Raw genomic sequence first — 18,356 nt, forward strand, 5'->3', positions numbered from 1 at the left:
AAAGAATTATATATAGTTGAACAATGAAAGAAAAAGTTGCATTTTCACTAATGAACTACAAACTTCCCTCTCCCAAACATGACTTCTTGGGGCTTCTGTTCCACTTGGCAATAGACACACGTGTTTGCATTCTGAGAAGTATTTTGACCATTTGTTTTGGTTTCCCTGAGTTACTTCAATACAGTCCAGAAGAAGCTTGTTCTGCTGGGGTTTATCACTGATTGCAAAACTAACCCTGGCTAGCAAATCTGGTAAATTTCACTTAGTGCATGTTTGTGTGTCGTCATGTTTGTGGTGTGTGTATGTGCGTGTGTCTGCACCCATGTGTAATTCACTCTGAGCAGTTTCCATAGGAAAAAGAAAGGCAAGATGTTGCCCAGCTGCATTGTTCTGGCAGGACTTCTTCATATAATCCTCCTGGAAGTTTCTGTAATGCTCCTTTCCTTTCCTGTCTTCCTGTTTCTATAGAACTGTGAAGATTTACTGAGTCTCTCCAGCTGTCATCATCGAAAGTCATCACTGAGACATTTTCATATTGCCCATTCTGGGGTGTGAGGGTGTAGGACAGGATGCAGTGAGGCATGTGACCTTATTATATAAATCAAGAATTATTGGAAGAAAGTTGAACTCATCGAAAATGTTAAGATGTATTCTTTGACCATGCTCTCAGAAGCTGGCACTACTGATTATTGATAATAATTACTGGGACATGCACATGAAGTGGGTAGGTTTCCCAATTCCTAGAATTTGTGGTGGGGAGGGCAAAAAACTGTGGCTCTCCTGGCCCCCAGATGTTAGCACCAATGAATAGGCACAAGCAGGTGAAGCCCCAATAAATGAACTCTGAGAAGAACCAGGGCAAGCATTCATGACTTCAGCTGACTTTAATTACACCCCAGCAGCACAGGTGTACTCCAATGAACCCTCTAGGGAATGGTGATGAAGGGAATGGGACAAAGCCATGGTGAAGTGGCTCTGTTGGGAGAAGACTTACATCTGTGAGAGATGCTGTGCCAAGTTCTTTAGTCTTTCTGAAATCTTAAAATACAAGAAAAATTGCATTAGAATTCCACCTGTCCTCATCATTAGTGACAGTGAGGGGCCAGTACCTTCAGAGGACTTCTCCAGAGCTGCACTGAGCAACCAGTTACATAGCCCAAGCAATAGGAATGGTCACAGGGAGAGTGGGGGAAGGAGAAGCTGAGTCCAGAGTCTGTTGTGTACTTGAAGGCAGAAGCTGCCCTGATGCCCACATCCCAGGACATGACTATTTACCCAAATGCAAAGTGGCCAATACTAATGTGACTCTTCAGGCACTACTGATCACAAAGGTGGAGGTGAACCATTAGAGTGTGGATGAGCTGCCAGCCAATCCTGGTGCCTGGTGCCAACAGCATCCCATGTGGGGCCTCAAGCAGATTCTGTACCTGTAGCAGAAGCAGCTCCACATCCAGGTGAATGTGTGGGCTGCACACACCCTCCACTCTATTGTGGCTGTGGCTGACACCCTGAAGACTTTAGGCAGCCACTTTCCCAGCAGGTTTCCACTGCAGTAACTGCTCAGCTAGAAAGATGGAAGACAATGTCTGTTTCTGGATGCCTTGAAATGAATCAAGATATCTCATGGCAATATCCCTTCCATGGCCAGCTCTTTGTCACCAGGGCTGACACCCTTTCCCCTGAAGCCAGATGGGTCATGAGTGCTCCTGAATGTCATCTCTTACCTCCCGAGTGCTTGGCTACCTCAGGCCCCGACACTAATCCATTTGGGAAAGGGAAAGGGAAGTCACCAAACATCTCTGCTGTGGGTATCAAACCCAAAGACAGGTAGATTCCTATAGTACTTTTTTCCGGATTGATAACTCTTTGCAGATCCACCTCTGCTCCCATATTGGAGAGAGCCTCTTTGTGTGCTGTCTGTGGTCATCACTTTACCACCAAGGGCAACCTCAAGGTATACTTTCATTGAAAGTCTCAGGTAAAGACGAACCAGCTGTTTTCTGAATTATATAACTAAAGGGCAGCAGGCAATGGCATCCTCTATGCACTCGGTTCTTGTCCTTCAGACAGCAAACCTGTCCTTGTAACAGGGACCACTTCTGAATGGGTCATCAAAATCTCTCTTCAGGGACTAAACCTTAAGGACCTCATGGGTGGCCCATTGCCCATTGACTGCAGCATAGGCCTTCTCCAGAAAGTGAGGGTGGACCCACATGACCTGGGCTGGGGCCAAACTATAATTCCCCAGTGGTTGGTGGCTTCCAGGGGGAATGGAACCCCAAAGCTAGGTTCAGAGATCTGAAATTACAGCAGGTAGTGGTGAATATCAACAATGCAACCACTGACCCTAGTCTAATTTGCCGCTGGGTCTTGAGCTGCCAAATCTCTCTCGAGATGTATTAACGTACCCACACTGGAGAGAGGCCATTCCACTGTAAGATCTATGGACAAGCTTTTTCCACCAAAGGCAAAAAACATACCATTGGATGAATGCCTCTGTAGAGATTCAGCATTCATACCCCATCTGCCTAAAGAAATTACAAATGTACATGGGTGGTTGGATTCCCAAAACACTTTGCTGGAGAGTCCCTCCCACTTGACATCACTCTGAGGTGATGACTTCCTTAGATGCCCCAGAGAAAGTGGGTCCTACTTTGGGCCTGTAGTGCTACAGCAGCTGAGAAAATGACTTGGTGGAGATGCCTGACCAATGACTTGTCCTCACTCATGGGTGATTAGGAGTATCAAAGCTATGGAAACCATGTCCTTCCAGGCAATGTCTCTGGCTAATAGCTAAGCAGAAGCATCAAGTCAAGGTCTCTTGATGCTAGGGGCAAAGCTGAGAGCTCTGAGAACAGCTGCCCTGAGATGAAAGGTCATAGCAGTCTCACATCAATGTTTATTGGAGCACAACCCACCTATGTCAAAGCTGAAGTTCCCAGCATTTGTAGAACCATTCCTCAGGTCCCCCAGCTTGACTCCTTTGTTAGTGGCCCAGGCATGCTAACAGGCCAAAAACATGGCATAACACAGCGTGGGAAGAACTTCTCATCCACCAGTTCCCTTCAGATTCACGAGTGGACGTGCACCAGAGAGAAGCCTTGTGTGTGCAACATACATGGGCCAACTGTTACTACTGAAGGCAGTATGAAGGTCTGCTATATCACCTGTGGGGCAAACAATAACTCAGCTTGCTGGGGCAGGAAGCTGGCCATCAAGAACACAATGACTCTGTTGGGTATAGATAGAAGAGAGTCTCAGAAATTTTTCCCAAGGAAATCCTGGCCCCTTCAGTGAGCATGGACCCTATTGTGTGAAACCTATTACACCAGCATGCTCAATAGTGGCTAGGCCATGAAGACTAATGAGATATCAGTGGTTCAAAGTGGTGACATTTCCACTCTCCCAGTTTCCCTGGGGGCCAGCTTTGTGGCAAATAATGTCACTGTTTCCAAGATGGATGGCTCCCAACAAGGTACCAGTGCCAATGTGGGAAAACCAGAAGTTGCTGAAAGTATAGACAAACACCAATTCCCTTACTTCCCGAGAAAAAACACGATTGTGGTCAGTAAAGCTCAAGGAGAACTTGCATGAAAGGAGAAATGCAGACCAGGTGAAATTGCTATTATCTGTGCTATTTTGGGCTTTAAAGAACCCTCTCCTCCTCCTTCTTTCTTCTTTTTACTGATATGCAAATGATATTTACATTTGTGACTACAACCTTGAACAATCCTACAAACACAATTGTTGCAATGCTTCTTTGAAAAAAATGAAGAGGAAAAATTGAAAAACAACAACAACAAAAATGCATACCAAAGCAAACAGACTAGATATTTTTTGTTTTTAGTGTATTTATGAGTGCATTATAGACATTACTAGGATTTATTCTGACATATTCATACATTCCCAGAATATAATTTGCTCTAGTACAAATTTGAGAAGCAGCAGGTCTTGCAAAGCAGCTTTGTTACTTGTGACAGACTATATGGAATCCTTCTACAAACTAGAGTGACTGTTCTCAAGGATTGTCACTTATTTCAAAGTGAAACAGTTGGAACCACAGTGGAAAAGACAACTACTTAGCCTAATCAGGTGTGTAGAGTACTGTTTACTTCTATGATAACCATATGCTAGTGAATGGACAAGTTCTGTTGTCTATTTAGAGACCCGTTTTGTATGCCCCACCAATCCTAGACCTACCTTTTTTTTTTTTTTAATGTATGCTAAGAAAAACAACAACAACAAAAAACAAGGTTGTAGAATTAAGAAAATTCCTTCAACCTTAAGTAGGATGCCCTCACATGGACGTATTTTAGTCCTTAGGGAGCCAATGTGTGTGTTGTTGCTTACTTAACTACAGTTCATTTTAATCCCCAAGAGTGCCAGCCACTCTGCACAATTCACAGATGCCTTTGTCTTCCTGGACACCAGAAGAGGTGGCACCTGACTAGGGACTCTCAGGTGACTTAAAGAAGGCCCTGAAGAACTACATTATTAAAGAACTGCATTTTCATTCTTTTAAAATGTGTCCCTCCCCTCTTGCCTCTTCCTGTTCCCCTTACTCTATTCTATTGGTCTTCCTTTTATTTAGCTATAGTTTTTAAAAATATTTTATGTTTTAGTTGTAGTTGGACACAATACCTTTATTTTATTTAATTATTTTTATATGGTGCTGAGGATCAAACGCAGGGCCTCGCACGTGTTAGGAGAGCTCTCTACTGCTGAGCCACAACCCCAGCCTCTAGTTTTTATAATTAGTTCCTTAAAGATACACATACAGGTGAAATTCACTTTGGTACATTCATATATGTACATACCATAATTTGGTCAATCCCCACCCCCAGTTCCTCTCTTTTTCCCTCCTTCTCCCTAATCCTACTCCACTGATTGCCCTTCTATTTCATGGGATCCCCATTTTTTAAATTTCCTTGTTGCTCTGTAGCTTCCACATGAGAGAAAACATTTGGCCCTTGACTTTCTGAGTCTGGCTTATTTCACTCAGCATGGTGTTCTCCAGTTCCATCCATTTATCAGCAAATGCCATAGTTTCATTCTTCTTTATGGCTCAGTAAAACTTCATGTATAGATACCACATTTTTATTCTTGAGAAGAAACTCATAAGAGGGCATACTTCCTATCACAGGTTCATACACTTTAAATTTTTTTTTCCTGTTGGTGCAACTTATGCCAAGTAATAGCGAAGATTTTAATTTTTCCCCCCGAGTATTTCATGAAGGCTATAAAATTGGAACAGGCAGATCCTGGGTGTAAAGCCTTTAATTTATCTACCTCATTTATTTTTTATTTTTGTAGCCATAGTCTTTATTTTTCTATTTCATGACCACTGAAGTAATCCCAGGCCCTGTCTTAAAGCTAAGAGTTGATGTGTTGTTGGTAACAGCTGAACATTCAAGGTATCTTTGTGATTCCCTTCTTTATAATCCCCTTTTGGACATGTAATAATATAGCACAAACAATGAAACATTGCTCTAATGATTTAATAAGGAAGGAGAAACAAAGACCCCACTTCTGAGCCAATAATTCTTTCCCACTATGTGGCTTTCTCTCTGCTGAGCTCATGATTCCTTGACAATGTGTAATTTACAGAGAAACCCCTATAGGACCTGACACTATTGTTCTGGGTCAGGAGCAATAGCATTTCTTATAAGCCACGTTTCACCTCCTTTGAACCCTCAGCACAGCACAATTTCAAGGCCCAACTGTGGTGGATTCTTTGTGAAAGGACCTTCAAGAGAAATGCATGGCCAGAAATAGATGTACTTTCCTCAAATTTGGAGTGAGAAAGTTTCACTCTCACATGACTTTTACAAGGAGTAGTCCAGAAATATGTAAAATATTTCAAATTGTGCCCATTTAGTTCCAATTCTATTATTCTGTGAGCCCTGTAAGGTCAACAAATGTGTGTTGTTGTATATTGGCACTTAGGTGCCTGGAAGAGACAATAAATATGAGCTGAATGAATGCATGGATATAATGAGATATCACTTCCTTAATAAAGCTACCTCCCTTAAGCCACTAGCATTTCTGGGAATTTTGTCATTTTGCATTTTTTGTTTCTTTAAATTGAATAAGTTATACATATTTATTGAGTACCATGTGATGTTTTGATACATGTATACATTATGTAATGTTTAAATTAGGGTAAACATATCTATCTCCTTAAATATTTATCATCTTTTTGTGGTAAAAACTGTTTACTGCAGCGCTATTCACAATAACCAAGGAATGGAAACAATCTAAGTGTCCCTCAACTGATGAATGGATAAATTGTCATACATACACACAGTGGAATACCATTCAGCTATAAAATGGCTGTCATTTGTGACAATATGGATATGACCACAGGTCATTTTGTTAAGTGAAGTATAGTAGGCCCAGGAAGACAAATACTGTATGATCTCATTCATACATGGAATCTAAAAAAAATAAAATAAAAAAGCTTACAGAATGGTGGTTACCAGAGGCTGAGGAAAGTAAGGTGGAGAGAGGGAAAGAGTGATCATTGGGATTTTTTTCATTTTAAAAAAACTCCACTAGAATTGTCAAATACTATAACATTTACAAATTGATTACCACTCATTTTGATTATCTATTTTGGTGTAACCACCCTGAAACTTAGTAGCTTGAAATAATAACCATTTATTCTCTCATGATTTTCAGGGTTGATGGGGCTCAGCTGAACAATTCTGCTATGTGGTGTTGACTAGGTTGTAGTTGTCTGGGGACTTCACTGGGCTGTGCCTCATGATGGCTCCCTCACATGACTGGCTGGTAGTTGATGCTGGCTTTTGGTTGAACATTCGATCAGGGTTATCATCAGGTAGAATGCCCATCCATGGCCCCTCTATTTGACTTGGGCTTCTCATAACATGGCAGACAGCTTTGAGAGTGTCTATTTTTTGGAGATGGGGTGGGGTGGGGCTAGGGATTGAACCCAGGGGTGATTAATCACTAAGTCACATCCTTAGCCCTTTTTATTTTTTTGAGACAGGGAGGCCCTAAGCAACTTAGTGGGGCCCTAAGTTGCTGAAGCTGGCCTGAACTTGCCATCCTCCTGCCTCAGCCTCCTGAGCTGCTGGGATTACAGGCTTGTGCTACCACACCCAGCCTCCAGAGTGTCTTAAGTGTGTTTGAAGAGAGGAGAAATAGTCCATTTGCAGTCTAGGTAAAGAATTTCTCAGTGCTATTTTGGCTGCATTCTATTAGTTAAGCAGCCACAGAATCATCCCTGATTGAAGGGAAGAAACATAAAATATCTTTTGGTGGGAGAGTTAAGAATTTGTGATCATCTTTAACCACCATATTGCCTATGTATTAATTAACATGGAGGACAAAACAATGGTAAGAAACAACAATAATCTAGAATGATTAAAAAGATTACATCAGGAGGCTGGGTGCAGTGTTGCACAACTGTAATTCCAGTGGCTTGGGAGGCTGAGGCAGGAGGATCATGAGTTCAAAGCCAGCCTCAGCAAAAGCGAGGTGCTAAGCAACTCGGTGAGACGCTGTCTCTAAATATAATACAAAATAGGGCTCGGGGTGTGGCTCAGTGGTTGACTGCCCCTGAGTTCAATCCCTGGTATCAAAAATTAAAAAAAAAAAAAATTGCATCAGGAAAGCTTACTGATTAAGTAGATTGGATTGATTGTTAGAAAACAATCAAATTAGTTGGAAGTAAAGTCTGAGATGAATACTGTGAAAGAGATTGCTGAATGGTCATTAAAAATCTTTGAGGAATTATGGTAAACAGGGATATCCCAGAAATCCAGAGATGTGTAAATGTCACTTCTATTTTCAGAAATGGGAAGAAAGTGGAATTACAGCAAAATTTGATTTTGATCCCAAGAAAGATGCTAAAAGATATTATTAGAATGATTAACTTTAGCTACATGTGTTACAAATTCAAAAGAAGTATAAAAATATGGAAGATTATTTTCTCTACATAAATAAGATACATAAGTAGGCAATGTGAGGTTGATATGGTAGCTTCATGAAGTTATTGAGGATCCATATTTTTAAAGCTCATTAGTTGGCTATCCCTTGTCCTCATGGTCCAGAATGGTGGCTAGCATTCCAACCATCTCATCTACATTTCATAGTGAAAATCATGGAGAGGGGGAAATAGTTCATCATCTCATCTTTTAGAGATTTTTTTCAGGACGCCAGCATACAGGCTCTGCTCATATCGCATTGACTAAAACTTAGTCATAGTCATGCCTACCTAGAAAATATAGACTTAATTTTAGGTAGCCATTAGTTCATTAAAGAATTGGAAGTTTTGTAAAAAACAAGGGCAAGGCTGGGGTTGTGACTCAGTGGTAGAGTGCTTGCCTAACATGTGTTAGGCACTGGGTTTAATCTTCAGCACCATGTAAAAATAAATAAAATTAAGTTATTGTGTCCATTAACAAAAAAAAATATTTTTTTTTAAAAAAAACCAGGGCAGAATTGATTTTGGAGTAGGCAACTAGTAGTGCCTGCTCCAGATGTTTAGTGACTATCAATAGAATCTAGTGTGAGTTTTCTAAGAAATTATGTCCGAGATGCTATGGTTTCAGGAATGTGGTTTCCTTTCCCTTCTGGATTTTAGCCAATGATGTATGCAGGCTCATTGCATATCAGACCATCTTACCTGCCTTCTCAGACTCTCAGCTTCTTTGTCTCCTGTGTCCAATGCCATTTGTGTTGCAGTAATCTCCATGCGAGCTCAAAGGATCCTTGAGGCTAAAGCCCAAATTCTTGGTTCCTTTTGTCATTTCCCAGTGACAACACAAGCTTAGGGTATGGAATCTAGTTTTCCCAGTGACTGTCAGGAAACTCAGGTAATGCAACAGAAAAGAAGTCTGAGTTAATTCTACATGGGTGAACTTGGACTTAGGGAAACAGGAGACAGGGGTTAATCAACAGATATGTTTTTCATCCTTCCCTTCTGTGGACTATTCTCATACTCCACTTTATGGCATAGTCTGCCCAGAGATGTCTGGACAGACATCAGTCTCCTATGATTGCACAGGTTGGACAGAGAGTAACAGACAACGCAGGGATATCACCAAGGAGATACCTCATTTGATGTTCCTTCTGCATAGAGAAAGAGTGACAAAGTGGGCAGGAGCTGAAAGAGCCCATGCACTTGACTCTCAGCCAGTCTGATGGAAAGAAGAATGGGAAAGCACTATTGGGTGAACTTACTTCATAAGATCTGGCAGCAGAGGCAAACCCTGGTCTTCCCGTGTAATCTGGCTGGCGGGTTATAAGAGCCCTTGTGGTACTGTGCTCTTATATCAGAGGCATGGTGGCCCTGCCCAATGGTAAACATAGCCAGATTAGGCTAATACCACTCCTATTTGCTTTTCCTCTTCCCTTGGAGAGGAACAAGAGATGAAAAGTGAGAGGGGGAATGGAAAGCCCATTCTTTGGAAAATCTGAAAAGAGAAGGGTAAGGACTGCTTTCTCTAGGAAGAGAGAATCTCATTTCTTTCTTTTAAAGGGTAACTAGAATTTTAAATAATCATAGACATATGTTAGAAACAGCTTGTCTAGATTTCAAGAAGTCAAGTAACAAGCCCTCTCATGATATCCCCTGACCAGACTTTTTCATCCTTGGCACAGCTGACACTTTGGGTAGGGTAATTCTTGATTATGGGCATTGTTGAGTATTTAGCAACTCCCTGGCCACTACCTACTTGATCCTAGTAGCACTTTCTCCTGTTATGATAACCAGAAATGTCTCCAGAAATTATGTAGGGTTCCTGGTGGGCATAATCTCTCCTATTTAGAAATCTTTGCTTTAGATGTTGGTGTGCACTTACTCTAATCTCTGATCATCCCATTGTCTCTCTGTACAGTCTGAGTGGTTTATTCACACCTCTGGATTTAAACATTCTCCCTCCATGATGATTCCTACATCTGGCTTTCTGCACTCAAGATTTTTAAATCCAATTATCTATAAGATATAGGCAACTGGATATAAAACATGTACCTCAAACTATGTGCCAAAAATGAGATATACTGTCTTCCCTGCACAGCTAGTCTTCTTGTATCCCTTCTTGGTAAACAGCATCACCATGTTACTTAGTTATCAAGGTAATGTTGAGTCTTCTCCTTTGTTACCTCCACACTGAGTTAGTCAGTACACTTTCAATCCTGTCTCCTTGATAGCTTTCTAAGCACCCAGTGCTCTCTAGCCCCACTGCTACTGTCTTAAACCAGGCCTTTATACCCTCTTGCTTGAATTCATCTCCCCGCCTTCAGACTTCCCTCTTTCCGATTTGTTCTTGACAAAGCAGCAAGAATTAGCTTTCAAAAACATGAGTGTTTTGCTCAGGTTGGCTCAAAGCTTCCTCATAACCATCAGGATGTAATTTAAGCTCCTTACTTTGAAAGCAAGACCCCTTTTTCATGTCTGGATGGAAGCAGGGGGAAGCAAGCAAGTTGCTTTGGGTATAAAAACAATAAACTCAACAGGGTTGTTCAAATGCAGGGTTGGCTTTTGAGAGTGAGCATCACTTTAAATGCTACTCCTGAGGTGGCTTGCTTTCCCTACCCAGGTTGCTTTGCCTCTGCTATTCTCTGATTTCCTATCTCATCGCTTCCCAACCCAACTGCTCACTTGTAACAGTGTGCTGCTTGCAGACCTTTGGACTGCTACCATAACACCTGTCTTACCAACAGACTCTTCCTGGAGCTTCACGGTAATGACAGAGGGCCAGAAACCCAGATAATGTTGGCCTCATGATGAGTCACAAGCAGCAAGAAAGTAGCAGATGTGATTCTTTCCTTCAATTATTTTATTGTGGTAAAATACATGACATAAAATTACTCTTAACTATTTTAAGTGTATAGTTCAGTGATAGTAAGTACATTCATATTTTTGTCAACCATCTATTTCCAGAACTCTTTTCATCTTGCAAATTAAAATACTTATATCCATTAAACAAACAACAACTATCTATTCTCCACCCCCCCCCCCCAATCTCCTGGCCACCACCATTCTACTTTGTCTCTGATTTTGACTGACCTTGGTACCTCGTGTAAGTGGAACTATACAATAACTGTCCTTTGCGATTAACTTATTTCACTTAGCATAATGTCCTAAAAGTTCATCCACGTTGTAGCTTGCATCAGAATTTCCTTCATTTTCAAGGTTGAATAATATTATGTTGTATGAAGGCACCACATTTTGCTTATCCATTCATCCGCTGATGGACTTAGGTTTCTTCCATGGTTTAGCCATTGTTAATAATGCTGCTATGAATAGGAGTGTGCAACTATCTCTTTGAGTCCTGGATTTCAATTTTTGAATGTATATTCAGTAGTAGAATTACTGGATCATGTGGTAGTTTTATCAAATGTCACATTTTAAGCCTAGATCAAAGGCATTCATCTTTTTAAGGGAGGTCAGGTAGACTTTATTCAGGAGAACTATTGATTCATCACGTGGAATTTTGCAGTAAGAAACAGATTGCTCTCATCTCTGAATGTAAAAGAAAAAGTAAAAAATTAGAACTAAGGTTAGAACTAAGGAGCAGAGTAGGGGTCAGTGGGCAGAAATTACTAAAAAGAAATAGCAAGGTAAGAATGATTGTGTGTAGACCATCCTAACAGGATTCCTTAGAGAACACTATCCTGTATTTTTTTATGTCTGAAGCAGAAATATAATTAATTTACTCCTGGCCTCAAAAAATTAAAAGTAGAACAAAAATGTAAAGTCTCATCCTTTCATCTTGGATAGAAGACTAAATCCTTGCATTCTTTATTTTATGTACATAATAAATAAAAATAATTTAGTATTAAACAAATACTTATTTTTGACTAGTTTCTAAAAATGGAAGCCAAAAAGCAGATTTCTATGTCAAAGACATTCATTTTGACAAAAGCTTACACATGTAAAACACATAAAAATTTTGGGCTGGGGACATAGCTCAGTTGGTAGAGTGCTTGCCTTGCATGCACAAGGCCCTGGGTTCAATCCCCAGCACCAAAAAAACAAAACAAAACAAAACAAAAAGTTCTTAAAATTCATCTTCTATTACAGTTATTGTCACAACAACATCATACCTCATAGCATGTGATTGCTGTGATGTAATTTACTTTAAAATAGTCCATCAAATATGACATTTTTTCATGTTACTTTTAATCTATACCCTAGGGGTGGTAACATTTGAAGTCCTCTAATTATGGATGTTCATCCCAGAGATTATTAGCTCTCCAAAGACTCTAATCACAAACCAACATTCCCAAAGCACCTACTATAAGCCTTCAAATATCTTAATCTCAAATCAATATCACAGGCTTTGTTAATTAGCCTAATGGATGTTACAAATTAGTTTTCAATGGTGAAATAAATGATATCCAAGAAGTATGCATTAACTAGAAATATTGTCTATGAGGTCCTGCCTTTGCATAATAGGAGTTTAAGAATCCAGTGAGGCCAATAGCCCCTAGCTCTTTAAAATGACCTTCTAGACTCAGAATTCTAGATGGAGCCATCGTTTAACATTTATTGTAAGTTACCCGATTCTGTCTAGAAGGTTTGATACATTCAACAGTTCCAATATTGTATGTGTAGCTAATGGGAACCTTTCATGCAAGGTATAGTAGAAGCAGTTAAAGGATCATTAACAGTAGAACTTCATTAATTTCCACGATCATCTAGGTGTCTCCTTGTAAAACTGTTAAGTGTCAGAATTTGGTCTGATTCTTCCCCCCACCTTTTGGTACTGAGGATTGAACCCAGGGGCACTTAACCACTGAGCCACATCCCCAGCCCTTTTTATTTTTTATTTAGAGACAGGGCCTTGCTAAGTTGCTGAGACTGGTTTTGAATTTGTGATCCTCCTGCCACAGCCTCCCAAGTGGCTGGGATTACAGGCACGCATCACTGTATCTGGAGTGATAATTTCTTCTAGCACACTATTTGGTAGTGATGTTGATGAGAAGATCTAGTAGACTCACCTATTACTATTGAAGCCTATTTCTATCCATCTAAAAAAAGTCATAAAATAGATGAATCACCAATTTTCTTAGATCAAGTTGCAGCATGTGTCTTATTGGAAGACAATGGAAGGGTAAACCTGCCCATGTAATTTTTTAATCCCAATTTGGAGATGCTTGCCTGCTTGTAGAGGAAATCTTGCCCAGTAAGTCTACCATCCTTTGGCCTTTAGCATCTTGTAACATAGTTCTTTCTGAAAAGAACTGGAAAGAAACTATGTCAATGGAGTGGGGTACTCTTAATACTTCAACAATTGGAATTTCAATTCTTGCTCCCATATATGACTTCCCCAATGTTCAGCAATAAAGCTCAGGTAAGTTTTAAAAATTACATGCTGATGAAAGATGAAGGTGAACTGTTCTATCACATTTTCCTTTTATGGTTTTGGGACGATAAAATAAAAGATATTGGATGTACCTAAGCTAAATTGTGTCTGGCAGAAAAACAACTATTTCATGATGCCACAGCCAAGGATCATTGACTTATTTAAATAGAAAATCATAGAATTTAATAAAAATTAAATGGAGAAAAAGCAATATTATGATTTGTGTAACAGTTAACATTTTCTTTAATTGTTAAGTCATGACTATATTTTATGAGGAACAAATTAAAGGCTGAAAATTCATGATCTAATTATAAAATGAGAAGATGAATCTTCATATATTTCTCATGGATTACTATCATCAAATACAATTAAAAACCATATCAATAGGACACATTTTAATGATATATATATGTAATTGCTATTGTGTTGATTAGTGATTTAGCTTAAATGGTAAACAGATCACTTAAATTGTCACTGAACCAATTTTTGTGCTTTTCTCTCTCTGATGTAAATTATAGACTTTGGAGAATTAAAACTAATAATTTTCCCTCATCTTCAAATTGTCTCATATACACACACAAAATACACCCACTTAAAGTCTGTAGGCTTCCATAGTCCCTTATTCTCCACTCTTCCAGGCCCCAAGATGGAGATGGTCAATGTACCTCAAATTTCTATGCTGCCACTCTCCCTGCTTGAGGTCCTTTTTAGCTTTCAGCCTGGGCTGTAGCATCAAGGAAGTTTTAAGGATGTGAGTACTCTGTGTCAAAGACTGTGGGCATAAGAAACAGGGTATACCCCTGGGGTAAGAGGGATATAACTAGGAAAAGGAAGAACCTGAGATGTGAAGAGCGTATGTCCAAGGCAAGAGCCAAGCAGGCCCTCTCTTCTTGCTCTGTTTTGACTCTTCCCAAACCATCTTAGTGCCAGGACAGGGAAAACAGGAAATGAAATTGAACATTCAGTGCACTGGCTTGGCAGTAAATTGCTGTGAAAATCTGTCAAAGTAAAAATTTTATGTCAATATGTTTTAAGTTATTTGTGGCTAGATTAAAGTCTCTGGGTAATTTTTCTTAGGGTTTTAATTATTTAAAAAAATGATTCCCTTGTGGCTTTGTTGAGATGCCTACTCAAGGGTCCCTGACTATATACTCTGAGGTGCTCTTTCCCACTCTTGAGACTGCCAGTATAGGCAGTTCACCTTTGGCTCAATGGTGCCGAGTCTGTATCCTCAATATTTCCTTGATGCTAACCCTAACCCTGGGCTGAGAGTTGATTAAAGATCCTCAAGGTATGGAATGGCAGCATAGTTGCCCCTTTGAGGAACGTTCAGAGCCATAATCCTGGGTCATGGAGAGTAGGGTATCCAGGGCAAGGTAAGCAAGGGAAGGGTAGGTATGTTCGAGCCCACATTTAACTCTTAAGTGGGTACCATTTTATAATACTGGAATGAAAGCCAAAGGGAAAAGAAAGGAAGATAAAAGGGTATCTTTGTTTTGCTCTTCTACCACAGAATACCCGATGGAAACATCCAGTGAATACATTCCCAGGAATTGAACTTAATCACATGTTCTGAAACTAATATGACGTCCTATGGTTAGTGGATTGAGCACTGCCTTTGGATTTAAATTTAATTGGATGATTTTGGAATAGCTCCTTATCCTCTGTAATACTCTCTTTAATCATCAATAAAATGGGGATTAATCTGGATTTATTTAATGAAAGAATATACTAAAGCACTTAGGACTATAGTCTAGAGGAGTCATGGTAGTCTGTCACATCTATGGCCCCCACGAACCATGTGTCTCTATATTTGTGCCCTTGGGTCCTTGAATCAGGGTTGAATTTGTGATTCAACAGAGTATTTTCAAGGCCTAAGCCTTAAGAAGCCCTGGTAGTTTCTGCCATGTTGGTTGTGGGAGCTTTGAGCCACCATATAAATCTGGCTATTCTGCAAAAGAGAATTTGTCAGGAGGATATGTGGAGGGAGAGAGAGGGAGAGAGAGGGAGAGAGAGGGAGAGAGAGGGAGAGAGAGAGAGAGAGAGAGAGAGAGAGAGGGAGAGAGAGAGAGAGAGAGAGGGAGAGAGAGGGAGAGAGAGAGAGGGAGAGAGAGAGAGGGAGAGGGAGAGGGAGAGGGAGAGAGAGAGGGAGAGAGAGGGAGAGAGAGAGAGAGAGAGAGGGAGAGAGAGAGAGAGAGAGAGAGAGAGAGAGAGGGAGAGAGAGAGGGAGAGAGAGAGGGAGAGAGAGAGGGAGAGAGAGAGGGAGAGAGAGAGGGAGAGAGGGAGAGAGAGGGAGAGAGAGGGAGAGAGAGGGAGAGAGAGGGAGAGAGAGGGAGAGAGAGGGAGAGAGAGGGAGAGAGAGGGAGAGAGAGGGAGAGAGAGGGAGAGAGAGGGAGAGAGAGGGGAAGAGGGAGGAAGGAAGAGAAAGAGAGGTCTTGAGACTACAAGGTCTTGAGACTACCTTCAGCCCAGGGTTAGGGTTAGCATCAAGGAAGTATTGAGGATACTACCCCCAAGCTTCCTAGTGTCTCAGCTGAGCCTACCTCTCAATCAACCTGCTAGCTAAATGCAGGCACATGAGTGATTACTGGCAAGACAAGCTGAAGAACTGTAGTAGAAACCAGACTAGATTGTGGAATTGTGAGCAAAGAAAATATTTGTTACTTCAATACATTAAGTTTTGGGCTATTTTGCAAGAATAGATGAAACAGAAAAGAACGTGACTATTGTGTAGATATTGTTTATGTAGTAGAACATGGTCATTAATGAGGTGTGTGTTCTAGGCCCTTCTTAAATAAATTACGATATTTAAATTCACTCACATGGTCAAGTAAGACTGAGATATTAGACTGACCCCTTTAGACTGATGATGATTTTTAAATATAGCTTATTTGTAGTCTATTTATTAAAGACCTTGCCACTTTTTCATGTTCAGCATCAATATCAATAGATGCTGTCATCCAAGGGAAGTTTGAACTAGGGAGTAAAGTTTTCCTCTCACTGTCAGCTTTCTGTGCAGATGCATGAAAGAGCAAAGCTGCTCTGAGATGTGGTTGACAGGTGGTCTTCTAGGTTCATTCATTTGATAAGCAATTTTCATGGCTCTCTGGCTTTGTACCATGGGCAATGTGATTTTGTGGCTTAGAAAAATGATACATTATGAGTGTCATGGGTGCTTAAGGTGACTCAGGAATAGTTGGCACTGTGAATGTGAAATCCACAAATGAAAGTAAGTGAACTGAGGTAGTTGGACTTACAGTCTACCTGATAATATTGTCCCTTTCTCCCAAGCTGCCTTATTAGAATTTATTTTCATTATGGAAAATCCATTCCAGATGGACCAATTGGAGATGACCTCTCCTCCTTGCCACAGGGTTGGACACATGACTGAACCTGGCCTTTCAGCAAATGTTGGCTTCTCTTGGTAAATGTTGGGAGTCTGTAGTGGTTAGTTGGTGGAAGTCATGTGTATTTTCCCCAGGACACCATTCTCGGATAGCATCCTATATTGCAAGCAAGTCTTAGAGCAAATAACCCCCCAATATATAAGTATTTACTAGTGAGCAGGTCCCAGACATACCAGTGTGTTCTTTGATTCAGGAGTGTTCCATTCTTACCTAGACACTTGAAGAACACCTTGTGTGAGAGTCTCTGGTGGATGCTACAATATTCTGGTAGTATAATGGGCCAGACCTGTAAGTGGGCCAGGTGACACAGCTCTCCTAAAAGGGAAGGAATGCAGGGCAGTGGGTCTCCAGCCTCAAGTGCCACTTATATCATTTGACTGTTGGGCTTGCTGGGTCCTCATGTGGCAGGGGTGGTTGTACATTTTTCCAAATATTATTCATTTCATCTATAATATTTTCTAACATTCTTTATGTTAATTAGGAAACACTTCATGTGGAGATTTTGATTTTCAGGATTACATTCTCACATCTGCTGTTGAATATTTAGTTTGCCCATCTAGATGCCACCACTGGCCTTTCTCTATTGGCTCTCTGGCCCAGGACACCCATCTCTATGGACTGGCTTGCTTCCTGACTCTTGGATCTCCCTTATCCTCCAGCTTCCAGAGGGCTTGGCTAATGGTAGGCCCAGCAGGTATCTGGGATGAGAGGAGAGTGGGATTAGGATATTTATTCCCCCAACCCCTTCCTGCAGGACTGCCTTGCCGGGCTGTGACTCTCACAAAGGTCACAGCTCCTGTCAATGTGGCATTCTCTACATGACCTTCTTTTGCTGGGTTCAGGTAACCACCCCTTTCCTTCATCCTAATAACAGCTATTCCCTGTGGTCACAGTCCTGTTACTAGCTCCTGAGTACTGCACATCCTTTGAGACTTCTGTATACCCTCTCCACACTCCTTTAATTATCCTAACTAGAGTAGGGTACCTTTTTTTCTGCTAAGATCTTGCAAAGGTGCCAATTCCCAATTAGAGGGTTTCAAATATAACCACCCCTAGAGTGGAGATCAGACTTGATTTACATACATATCTTACATTGTTCATTCAGAAACATTTTAAAAGCAAGTTGCCATGTACACAATTTAACACTAACTTCCTGGCAACAGTGATTGGCTAAAGATGAACCTAGATGGACCAATTGGAGCTCCTCCAGGAATTTTTGCTGGTATGAATGTTAAAGAGGCAACCTCTTTTTGCTGTGATTGCTAGATATAAGGGTAAATAAACATTTAAACTTCTAGTAGATACTTTTGCTATCCAGAGAAAAAAGCTTACCAGAGACCAAAAGTCAACAAAAGGAAGACAGAATTGACAGATGGATAGAAAGGGACAAATTCTTCATTATATTATTGGACTCCTGGATCTAACTATGCCTGAAGTTGAGATTTTTTTCTTTGAACCTTCAAGTTATGAAAAGAAATACATTCCTTTTTGGTTGTGTATCTAGGCTAGTTTGAGACTCAACTAAATGAGTCTTGACAAATATACAAAGCGTCTGTTTTCAAAATGTTTTTATCCGTTTTGGGGCAAAAGATGCACCTATAAGGTACAT

At 40.5% G+C, this 18,356-nt stretch overlaps 2 pseudogenes; both read left to right on the forward strand.

Annotated features, from left to right (window-relative positions):
• Window positions 1-803: 803 nt before the first annotated feature.
• On the forward strand, window positions 804-2,600 carry LOC139701326 (sal-like protein 4 pseudogene; annotated as a pseudogene).
• Window positions 2,601-2,615: 15 nt separating this feature from the next.
• Window positions 2,616-3,594, forward strand: LOC114086003 (sal-like protein 4 pseudogene; annotated as a pseudogene).
• The last annotated feature ends 14,762 nt before the right edge of the window (window positions 3,595-18,356 follow it).

This window comes from Marmota flaviventris, chromosome X, assembly GCF_047511675.1.
Source record: "Marmota flaviventris isolate mMarFla1 chromosome X, mMarFla1.hap1, whole genome shotgun sequence".
Taxonomy (NCBI): Eukaryota; Metazoa; Chordata; class Mammalia; order Rodentia; family Sciuridae; genus Marmota; species Marmota flaviventris.